We start from the raw sequence: 12,262 nt of genomic DNA, 5'->3' as shown, positions 1-12,262 counted from the left end.
ATTGAGGAGTAAATTGCGCGCTCGCTTCCTCGAAGAAGTGGTTTTGTTTTCAACAAATCAACCCACGCCGCGCGCTTTTGATGCCAAATTGGATTGCGGCGGCTTGTAATTCGATTTCGAGGGAGTTGCACGTGGAGCAACCAAGCAGAATTCGAAATTTCATGACGGCATTGTTTTTCTCAGATTTTGGAACTTGAGTTGTATTTTCGCTTTTTTTTTGCTGCAGATTTATGCTACTTGGTACACTTTTCGGCAATCGATTTGTTCAAGCAGTGGCTTACTTCCGTGTAAACTTTCCGCAAAACTACTGCTTGGAGCAATCAATTTGTAGTTTTTCACTGGTGTTTGCGAAAGTTCAGCGCATTTGGATTTGCTCAACCTGATTTATTGATTTGAACCCTCGGTTTGAACTCTACCTCTGTTAGAAACAATTGGATGCACCTGTGTTTTACCAAAAAGTGCAGCACCACGTGTTCTTCGGGAAGTTAAACTTCTGTTTTTGGCTGAGCAAAAAAGATCCAACATCATGCTCAACCAAGCGAGTGACATAGGATTTTCACGCAACAGATCGACATATTAAATCACTTTGCCACCCCATTAACGCCATGACTATGTCCATTGTTGGCACAGAATCAATTGTCACCTTTCCGGCTGGAAGCCCGCATTCATGGCAAACGACCACAGCCCATTAACTTTACCGCTGGCCAAAAATGACCGCACCAGTGACGAAAAAAAAGCGCGATTGGATCAAACTTCATTCATCAAAGAAACCATGATTTGTGGGGTGTTAAGTGGACGTTGCACGTGGAACCTCCACACCACCACGTGGGCAGGTGGAATATTTGTCGCGGCCGCCGTCGTCACTTCATTTGCGTGGGAAAGGGGTTCGGTTACATAAATTATGAGGGTGACCGCTCGGGGAGGGTTGTAGGTGGTCGGAGGAGGTGAAAACGGTGTTTATTTTAACCCTGAATTGATGATTTAGTGACCCAAGAATGGCTCGTGCTGGCGTATACATTTCTAATTGAAATCAACAATCAGCTAAATGTTCGATTATTCAAATTTAAATCGGTGGTTTCTTGTAGCTGCTGCATTCAAGTGAACCATTGAAATATTTATAAACACTTCATTAGTCGTAAAATGAACTCCACAAAATGGAAAGGGTTCCTTACAATGAGTGAATTGTAAATTTGGTTAATGTAGATATGTATAATACGGGTTTTATTGCTCTGACTTTTATGAATGAAGCATTCTTTATTTTTTTCTCAAATTCGTCAAAAATCCTTTCTTGCTTCATAAGTTTAAAGTTAACAACAAGTTTTTTTTTAATTAGCAGAATTTTTTCTTGCAGGAATTATTTTTTTCATTAATTTCACAATTGTTTCTATTGGTTCAAAACGTGCTTAGACTGGTACATATTTTATTTAATGTTTTTGTTTCCCCTCCCCTCTTCCGATCACGGCAAAAATAACTTTTTCAAAACATTTTTTCGTAAATCGCGATAACTTGTGATGTTTACAGGCAAACCATTTTTTTTGGTAATTGTCTGTTCTCCAACTTTGTAGAACACTGTTGTACTCTAAAAAGCCCGCAAAGTTAGAATAAACACGAAATTTATAATGAAGAATTTCGTTCTAAATGAAAAAATAAACCTTCTGGGATAATTTAGATTCGAATTGAACATTAAATTTCCTTTTAAATGACATGTACCATTGTTTTTTTACAGTTGAGTATCGGAAAATGGCAGAGTTCTTAAAATTTGTAAGTGCTTTTTCGACGAAAAATACGTTTTTTTATGAGTACGCTAGCAAATCGGGCTTCTAATTTTACAAAAAAGTCCCTTTGACACCAAATTTATACCACATCACCGCACAGTGGATCCTCTCCGAACAAAGGTGTGACAAAATTAAAAAATGTCAGGTATTCTGAAAAATGTGTCATATTGGGGAAATTTCGGGCAGCTGAATTCATTTTTTTCTTGAAATAAAATCTTAATACATTAGGGTGGTTCATAAGTTATTATTTTTAAAATATTTATTTCAATTTCTGAAATTGTTTTTTTTATCAATAGTAGCTTGGAATTTTGATTTTGTTTGTGTGTGTGTGTAAATTTAACTAATAAAATGTTAGGGTGGTACCATATCACAATGATCCAAAACCGACATTTTGTTAGACAAAATTCGTAGATACCACACTTTTAATTAACAGCTTTGTCAGCTTCTGAAAAGTTGATCAGGGTCAGTACAGTAGCAACGTTATGGTGGTCCAGCGGTCCAGGGAAATCCCAGGAATTTTTTTATTTATTCAAAATTGTTCTCATCTTGGTTCTGATTAATATTATACACAGAAAATGTATAGGACAGCGACTTTAATCGATAAAATAAGTGTGAAGATCAATTAACAGCTTGACTGTTTTTTAAAAATCATACAACTTTAAGAAAATGTTTATATTTTCTAATTTTAAATATAAGCTCAATCATAAAATAAATCAAAAAATTATCGAAGGTATTTTTTGATGAGAATTATTTTCTATCAAAGTGTTTGGACAGTTAGTAAAATGAATCCATACTCCACAAAAAAAAAAAAAACATTCAAGCTTGCCTCTGTGACCAGTTTAAAAGATTGTGGTTTGACATATCAATTTGAAATGAAAAGAAAAGGCATACTGAAATTATGTAACTTCTCGTGTTTAGTTTACTGAAAAAAAACTCAATGTTATCAAATATTTCGAGCAAATTTCAAAAAAATATTTTGCATTTTTTGACCCCTCTTAAACAATACAAAGTATATTTCCAATAATTTGTTATGGTTTTATTATGCCACATTATTTTCAGGTGCACAATTGACTGCGGTTGAATGTTTTTCACAGCACAGAAACATGATTTTCATTTTACGATGAATTAACATAATTTCACAATCAGACTTGATTTTTTCCTTTTTAATCCTCTAACACTCATTGTTGCACCAGCGCTCAATAATATTACATATTTAATTCAACATAATCATGTTGAGTTTCATTTATTATTTTTTTCAGAGCATTTTCAAAAATATGATTCCAAAAAGTTTTGAAGGTGTATACTTCCACTTGCATTTTGGAAATTTCCCGGGACGGGAAATTGGACGCTCTAATCAAAAGACAGTTCTAGAGTTAAAAAAAAATCTAGATTTTTGTTGAGGCCAACCAAAATTTCATTTCAAGTTTTTATCTCCTTCCCCTTTCGAATTTTCTTCTCCAAATACTAGGGTGCAAACCAAAGATTGTCACCTACATTATTAATAATTCATTTAGTTTTTTTGAATTAGATTTATTAATTAGAGTAATTTGTGATACATTTTAATTTAAAAATTTGAAGAAAGGTTTTGATTTTTTTTATTTCCCATCTTCCCTCCTCTCCTCATCCACGGCTAGAGCCAAGGTCTGCTCTGCTTTTCTGTACTAAGCTGCACATAAAAATATGTAAGGCAAAAACTGCTTTTCGGAAGACTTTTTAGGACAGTTGAAAAAAAAAAATCTTGCATGGTTAGGATTCTCACAAGAAAATCTATCTTACCAAAAAACGCATGTCTTGTCTCTTTTGCATGTTTAAAAAATGGAAGAGGTCGTACCGCCCCTCTATCACGAGATATCAAAAAACGGATCTCTTATTCGTGATCAGAGACAAAAGTTACCTCTTGAGATAATGTTTCACGCAAATCGAAGAAAGGTTGGGGCAACTTTTCCCGGTTTCGTGTGACCCTCCTCGACCACGACCAGAGCCGAGGCACAAAAACTTTGAAAAATATTTGCATCGGCCTTAATGACTGATAATTTAAAAGCAAACAGTACTTCATTCGAATTTCCATGCTTTAATTCAGAGCAAACACAGTAAAAAATGTTGGATTTTGGAAGGTTGAAAATTTTATGTTTGAACATTACCCCTTTTTTGCCTTCCTCACCTTACTGAGGAAAGGCTATAAAATCACTCGAAAACTGAACTTCTCAATTAGACCTCCTAGACCCACCTTCATGTATACCTATCGACTCAGAATCGAATTCTGAGCAAATGTCTGTGTGTGTGTGTGTGTGTGTGTGTGTGTGTGTGTGTGTGTGTGTGTGTGTGTGTGTGTGTGTGTGTGTGTGTGTGTGTGTGTGTGTGTGTGTGTGTGTGTGTGTGTGTAGGGATGTGGGTCTGTGCACCAAAAATATGCACTCGATTATCTCAGCACTGGCTTAACCGATTTGGACCGTTTTGGTCTCATTCGATTCGTCTTGGGGTCCCATAAGTCCCTATTGAAAATTATGAAGTTTAGTAAAGTACTTCAAAAGTTATGCTAAAAACGATTTTGACTAAAGTCTGGAAGATTGTAAAAGGGTGGTTTTTGTAAGAAACCCCAGCATGTTATACATTTTTAGGAAGGTATTTAAAAGACCTTTCCAACGCGTCCAAAACATTGAAGATCTGACAACCCTATCAAAAGTTATTAGCAATTAAGTGTTATTTATGCACTTTTTGGAAGCCGGATCTCAGATATCACGAAGAAAACGTTGTCCGGATCTATCATGCAACCCGTCGTTGAACAGGTAATCAAAAGACCTTTCCAACGCGTCCAAAACATTGAAGATCTGACAACCCTATCAAAAGTTATAAGCACTTAAGAGTTATTTATACACTTTTTGGAGGCTAGTTCTCAGATATTTAGATGAAAACGTATTCCAAATATATCATGCGACCTAACTTTGGATAGGTAATTTAAAGACCTTCCCACGAGCGTGTCTATTTTGAATAGCATTATCCTTTGAATGAGAGGAAGGCACCAACCACCTAAGGGTGGATTAAGTAACGTTTTTCTTTGTAAATTCACCTCATTTTATGTGGAATACATGAAATTACAAGTAAAAAGAAGAAAATTAACAAAAAATTCTGACATAAAATTTGTCCACATTTCGAGATTTGATATCACCATATTTTTTTACTGTGTATCCTGTCGAAGATTGTTTATCGTAATTTTGTGACTGTTTGAATTCAAGAGATTTTTTATGTTAGAAAGACCATAAAAACAAGAAAACATTAAAAAAATGTCTTGTTGCTGTGTTGTAGAATGCGTACTAAAAATTTACATCCCTCAATCCTTGTGCGCTTTTTAGCAACTGAAAATCTGCAAAACAGGCAAAAGTATTTTCGCGTCGCTCGACATCAAAGCGCCAAATCAAATTATGCAATTTATACAGAATGAGTGAAAGCCAACTCCGGCGAAGAGAGCCACACGCACAGATACCGTTTGGGGCTGGTGGAATAAAATCGGGAAATTCAAAATTGCAGCCAGCAAGCATCGAGTTCGCCTCGAAAAAAAAAGAACGCTTTTCAACATCAAGACCGCGGGCAGCTTTTTTAACGCTAGGAGAGGTTTTTCAAACTTTTTTGCTTTGGCGATATTTCCATGGAATGCATCACGTTTTGGTACCAAACTGTAATTTACTCTTTTTTAGGTGGGGCTTGTTTTGTCGGGTTTTGAATTCAGGGTTTCTGGGATAGTACTCCAGAGTGAGAGAGAGACTTTTATTAGATTTTACAGGATGGGACCATCCATAAACCACGTGGACACTTTAAGGGGGGGGGGGGGTATGGCGATTGTCCACGCTCCATACAAAAAAGATTTTTTTTGTATGGACAATTGTCCACGAGGGGGGGGGGGGGTTCGAGATTACCAAAAAAGTGTCCACGTGGTTTATGGATGGTCCCGATGGATTGCTCTGAATTACTGGAAATGGTTAAAACTTTTCATGAAATGTTATCAAGTTCTTTTTTCTTGTGAAGAATGAAAAAATGGTTAAAATCAAATGTTTGGTTTTAATTTACTTTTTTTTATTTTCATTCCCAAAACCCCACAAAGCTATTTTTTCAATTGTGCATCCCGGTATCAAACGAGCCAGTTCCTCAACGGATCAATTTTGCTGGGAACTGATTGAGCGGAATGAGCAGATTACTTCCGGTTGATTGTTTTTTGCTCCTCCACCACACCAACTCCGAGACGAAAAAAAGGAACCTGTTCTTCCTTCTGCCAAAGGAAAGCAGCTCTTCTTGTGGTAAGTCACATCCCGTTTTGGGATGGGGCAAAATTGTTCTCCCATAATGACGACAGGATGTGCTTCGTCGTTCTTCGTCGGAACGTGTGGGGGGAGTGTAATCCATCAGGAAATCAATGATTGCCTGCCTGATGGATTCCAGCACAGCACTACTGGTTGGTGGCTTAGAATTAATGCGACGATGATGTGGCTGATTTCCACATGACGAGAATATTATGCTAAACTTTTGTTGTTGTTTGTGATTAGGAAAGAGTTTTTCAATCTTTATGGAGACGCAAGAGTTGATACAATTAAAGTGCACTTTACAAACAGACCGTTGCAGTTTTCCATGTCAACTGGGTGGGCACGATGTGGCCATGTCACTGCGTTTAAAACTGCCAACTCTCTCTCACTCTAGCCTGACACATACGGCTTCCGGCTTTGCGCCCAGAACGATTCCCCTTGGTCCAGTGGAACCGTTCCAGGAGGGGTGATGCTGGTGGGTCACTTTGCTCAACTCATTGTAGCTGGTGGTGTTGCATATGCCTGCATCGTTCCATATTCATGACGGAAAAGACTAGACCAGAGTGGAAAAATATTCATATTCCTCGTAGGCGAGGATTGTGGGCAGACACAAAAAAGGACAGCAACCCTAAAGCTGAGGAAATGTATTCTGTGAGAGTGTCCTTTCCGAAAAAAAAAACCGCCCAGCTGGGTCGTGAAGCTTTCAGGGGTTTGCTTTTTAGATTGGATTACACTTTCGGCGAAATGTTATGTAAAGAGAGTCCAAAATTCATCGGAACGCAACATTTCGGGACACCCTACCCTTGAACTAACTTTGCTGACTCTTCCGCAAAACTGTCCCGTTGACAAAAATAATTTGCAGAGAGAGTGGAACTATTGTTTTTGGGCGTCATCATCCTTAGGGACTGAGTGACTTTATGAAATTCGTCGGCCTCTGTCTGTCAGTCATCTGGGTGCTTAGTGCCGTTGAATTTGCAATTGTGGTTCGCATAACTGGTTACAAGACTAGTATTACGGAGCAGTAAGTGGGACCTGAACAGTTCTGGAAACATTTGGAGTGGACAAAGTTTAGAAATGCTGTTAGGTACGTTTTGAGAAGACATTTTTGTATGCTTTGCTGTCATTTGTGACGGTGACACTTTAGGGGATACTTCTAATGAGAAAGAAATGAGTTCTTACCAGCGTGAGCAAACACAAACGTACGTGTACTCCTCGTAACTCATCTCGTCACCAAATTACGCTCGCACCTGTCAAACACTTCAAAGAAATCTCCACCAAAGTGTGGTTTTCTCAACGCAAATTCCCGGCAAAGTGGATAACCGTCTCCAATTTGCAACACCTCACCGGAGATCCACTCTACGTGGCTTCCAAGAATGGAGTTTGTGAGTAGAACACGGATTCGCGTACGGAGTCAAGTTTGTTTTGTTGCATCATGTAATCCCCCACACCCCCTTGGGGGTCACCCCAGGCTTCAGGGCCGGAAACTTTGGCTAGGCATCTCTAGCTGGGTTCATGCTCTCATGCCACATTTTTCATGATTTTCTCATAAATGACGTATTTGGTAACTATTTGTTCAAAGTTTTATTGTTCACTTAATATTCCAATTGAATAAAAAATTAAATTGGTGTGTGCCATTTGAGCACCACGAAAAACGACAAACACCACGTGTAATGCCACCCAAGGGCACGACTCCAGGTGCGAGCTGTGTGGTGATGCGTGCTTCAAGAGGTGGTGTTTGCACTAAGTTTATGTTTTAATTATGGCCCTCGACTGTGGTGTGCTGCTGCTTCAGCAACGCCGAACGCGGACCAGTGCCTTCGAGGATGCATCGTTATGAGTTGCATATTGCACCAACATGACGCGGCCACCTTCCACGTATGAATGAGTTATGCACTGCAAATTCCTGAGGTGCATCGTTAGCTCGGCAGTAGAGACAGCTGAAGATTAGTTCGGGACAAGTTTGACTCGAAGGGGCCTCTTCAATTATGTGAAATGAGCATGGCGCATGATGTATTATTCTGATAGAGTGCAACTCAAGAATTCGCAACAAATTTGTAAGGAAGTTCAGCTGTGGATAGGTGAGCAGATGCTTCCTTTTAGAACCCCACATTGCATCTTTTTGTGTAAAGAAGAAGTGCTATAAAAATGGACTTGTGAGCAACTCTCTACGAAATCGGCCGATTTCGACCATTTTTATTTTTTGTATTTTTTTATTTGACTCAAACATTGTGGGGGCCTTTCCTATGACCAAAGAAGCTATTTTGTGTCATTGGTTCACCCATACAAGTCTCCATACAATTTTGGCAGCTGTCCATACAAAAATGGTTTGTAAATATTCAAACAGCTGTAACTTTTGAGTGAATTTTCTGATCAATTTGGTGTCTTCGGCAAAGTTGTAGGTATTGTTGAGGACTTTTGAGAAAAAAATAGGTACACGGAAAAAAATTGCAGATTTTATAATCAATTTTTTTTCACAAAAACTCAATTTCCCAAAATACGTATTATTTGATTTTCGAGATTTTTTGATATGTTTTAGGGGACAAAAATCCGCAACTTTTGAGCCATAGAGAAATATGGTCAAAAAATCTGCCGCCGAGTTATGAATTTTTGAAAACTTCAATTTTCGTGTTTCTTTTTCTTTAAGCCGCTGTATCTCAGCAACCAGAGGTCCAATCTTCAATGTCTCTTAGAAAATTTTATAGCAAATTTTCTGAACTTTTCAAAAAAAATATTTTTAGAAATGGTCACTCATGGTCACTATTTTTAAAAATTGAAAAACTGCAAATATTTCGCTAAAATCAAACTTTCGGTGGCTATATCTAGAAAACGGAGCCTTTTATCAAAAAATCTGTAAAGTACTTTTTGATTGCAAATTTAATTTTGCATTAAAAAATAATGTCAAACTTGTTTTTGCATGAAAATTGGATTTTTTAAAACTTCGATTTTTTCCAAAAATCACTATTTTTTCAAAAATTCATAACTCGGCGGCAGATTTTTTGACCATGTTTCTCTATGGCTCAAAAGTTGCGGATTTTTGTCCCCTAAAACATATCAAAAAATCTCGAAAATCAAAAAATACCTATTTTGGGAAATTGAGTTTTAGTGAAAAAAAAGTTGATAAAAAATCCTCAAATTTTTTTTCCGTGTACCTATTTTTTTCTCAAAAGTCCTCAACAATACCTACAACTTTGCCGAAGACACCAAATTGATCAAAAAATTCACTCAAAAGTTACAGCTGTTTGAATATTTACATACTATTTTTGTATGGACAGCTGCCAAAATTGTATGGAGACTTGTATGGGTGAACCAATGACACAAAATAGCATATTTGGTCATAGGGAAGGCCCTTACAAAGTTTGAGCCAAATCAAAAAATACAAATAAAATCCATTTCCGGTTTTGGTAGAGAATTGTTCTTGTATTAATTTGTAGGACACTGGGACATGCAGCACACCTTCTTAAAAGCAATGTGCTTGCGCACCCTCTTATTTTTGCTACCCCCAAAGATAAACTTGGATGCGCAAGGTTGCGATGATTCCATAACTACCATTAACATTGGAACGCCCAACGTATGTCCAACTTACATGGACGCCCAAGCCTCCCAAAAAAGGTGGAACGGTAACTTCAACTCGATGGTTCTCGGGCATTACTCAACCAATCGGGACGATTCTTATTTCCAGTGATTTGTAAGAATGTTTAGATGGTCCTAAAATTTTGCAGAACTTGATTTGAACAAATCTGTAATTTCTCCGACCAAAAACATCGTTCCACCTATTTTAAAACAACTACCTCTGCGGAATTTTTGGCGATTTTTTTTTATACGCAAAAAAAAAGTTGGAACAATGTTTTTGATCGCAAAAATAACAGATTTGATCAAATCAAGTTCTGCAAAATTTAAGGATCATCTAGACATCCTGACAAATCACTGGAATGAAGAATCATCTTGATTGGTTGAGTTATGCCCGAGAACCCGAGTTGAAGTTACCGTTCCAACTTTTTTGGAGCCTTGGGCAATACGAAAGAAGTTCATGGTCTCGGTTGACATTATTCTAAGTTTGAAATGTCACCATAACGTAACCATCATTATCGTGGCACATTTTATTTTTTCCCTCTCCAACCCGGCAATCACAATTCAGCACAGTGACGCAGGTGCACGAAAATAACCATCATTTGTGCAGTTCATTACTGCAAACAGTAACCATCACCACCAGCTGGAAGACGTGACGTGTTGAAAGCGTTTCCCGGTGCGAACATCAACTTACAAATTGCTTCCGCTTTATGGAAATTTGCACTCTTTAATTTTCCACGAAAGAAAACTCGCTCTCTCACCCACCCAACACTCTCCGGTCATGAATAACAACTTGAGGCACTTTGACGCCCCGAAGAACCTCCCCCGGTCCCTCCACGTGGATCCCCACTTGGGTGTATTAAAATATAAAGCACCCAACATTTAATTGCATAGATTATCACGGGATTAACGTTCAACCGTCCGGCCAACGGTTTTCGCTGGGTCCAACGATGATCAACGGCCGTGGCCAGACTACAGGGCCAGAATGGCCAGATGATAATCAGCCGGGGCAATAATGGCGGATGAAAGTGCAATATTTTCCGGATTCCAGCTCGTAACTCGGTTTTTTTTTTGTTCGACTGTTATTATAATATATTTTTTATTCCGAGTGTTACACAAATGCATCCTGACTGCTGCTGCTGCTGGGGTTTGCTCCATGGTCAATAAATGAACTCAATTTAAATACGGAAAAGCGCACCCAGATCGTGGCCGGCATAAATCATGGAAATGCAAATTTTATTAAGGTTTTTCCTCTCGCCGCCGCGGTGCAGTCCATTTGGGAAATATTCACGCGCGCGGGGTGGCGTTCGATTCGCGCAAGCAAACAGTTTAAGCGATGGTGAGCTGGATTTTTTTGTTCGGATGGAATCGAACTTTTTTTTTTAATATATTTTTCATGAAAAAGTAAAACCAGAGAAAAATTGTAAGGTTATATAAGTTTAAAATTGTTTTAAGAATATGAAGAAATTATTTCAAGATATTCGTTCTTAATAGGTTGTGATTAATCGATGCATCTGTGTTCTCTTAGCTAAAACCACCAGATTTAGTACAAGAGAGCATAGAGGCATCGTTACAAATACAAAGCTGAAACGAGTTTTTTAGTTGATCGGGGAATATTTCATAATAGCCCTTAAAAATAAAATCTCTGAATTTCCTATGCAAAACTAGTTGTGCCATGTTCCAGCGCATTGAATTACATACCCCTGAAAGTAGGCCTCGAGGTAATTTTTGTACAGGAAATTAGAGCAACTCTCTACGAAATCGGTCGATTTCGACCATTTTTATTTTTTGTATTTTTTTATTTGACTCAAACTTTGTGGGGGCCTTCCCTATGACCAAATAAGCTATTTTGCGTCATTGGTTCACCCATACAAGTCTCCATACAATTTTGGCTGCTGTCCATACAAAATGGTATGTAAATATTCAAACAGCTGTAACTTTTGAGTGAATTTTCTGATCAATTTGGTGTCTTCGGCAAAGTTGTAGGTATTGTTGAGGACTTTTGAAAAAAAATAGGTACACGGAAAAAAAATTTGAGGATTTTTTAATCAACATTTTTTTACTAGAACTCAATTTCCCAAAATACGTATTTTTTGATTTTCGAGATTTTTTGATATGTTTTAGGGGACAAAAATCCGCAACTTTTGAGCCATAGAGAAACATGATCAAAAAATCTGCCGCCGAGTTATGATTTTTTGAAAAAATAGTGATTTTTGGAAAAAATTGAAGTTTCATGCAAAAACAAGTTTTACAACATTACTTTTTAATGCAAAATTGAATTTGCAATCGAAAAGTACTTTACAGATTTTTTGATAAAGGGCTCCGTTTTCAAGATATAGCCACCGAAAGTTTGATTTTAGCGAAATATTTGCAGTTTTTCAATTTTTAAAAATAGTGACCAAGAGTGACCATTTCTAAATTTTTTTTTTGAAAAGTTCAGAAAATTTGCTATAAAATTGTCTAAGAGACATTGAAGATTGGACCTCGGGTTGCTGCGATAGAGCCGCTTTAAGAAAAAGAAACACGAAAATTGAAGTTTCCTAAATCTCACCAAAACAACCCACCTTTTTCTAATGACGATATCTCAGCAATAATTGGTCCTATTTGCAATGTTAATACATGAAACAT

Source organism: Culex quinquefasciatus, chromosome 2 (assembly GCF_015732765.1).
Source record: "Culex quinquefasciatus strain JHB chromosome 2, VPISU_Cqui_1.0_pri_paternal, whole genome shotgun sequence".
In the NCBI taxonomy this organism is placed as follows: Eukaryota; Metazoa; Arthropoda; class Insecta; order Diptera; family Culicidae; genus Culex; species Culex quinquefasciatus.
Note: the sequence above shows the minus strand (reverse complement) of the source record.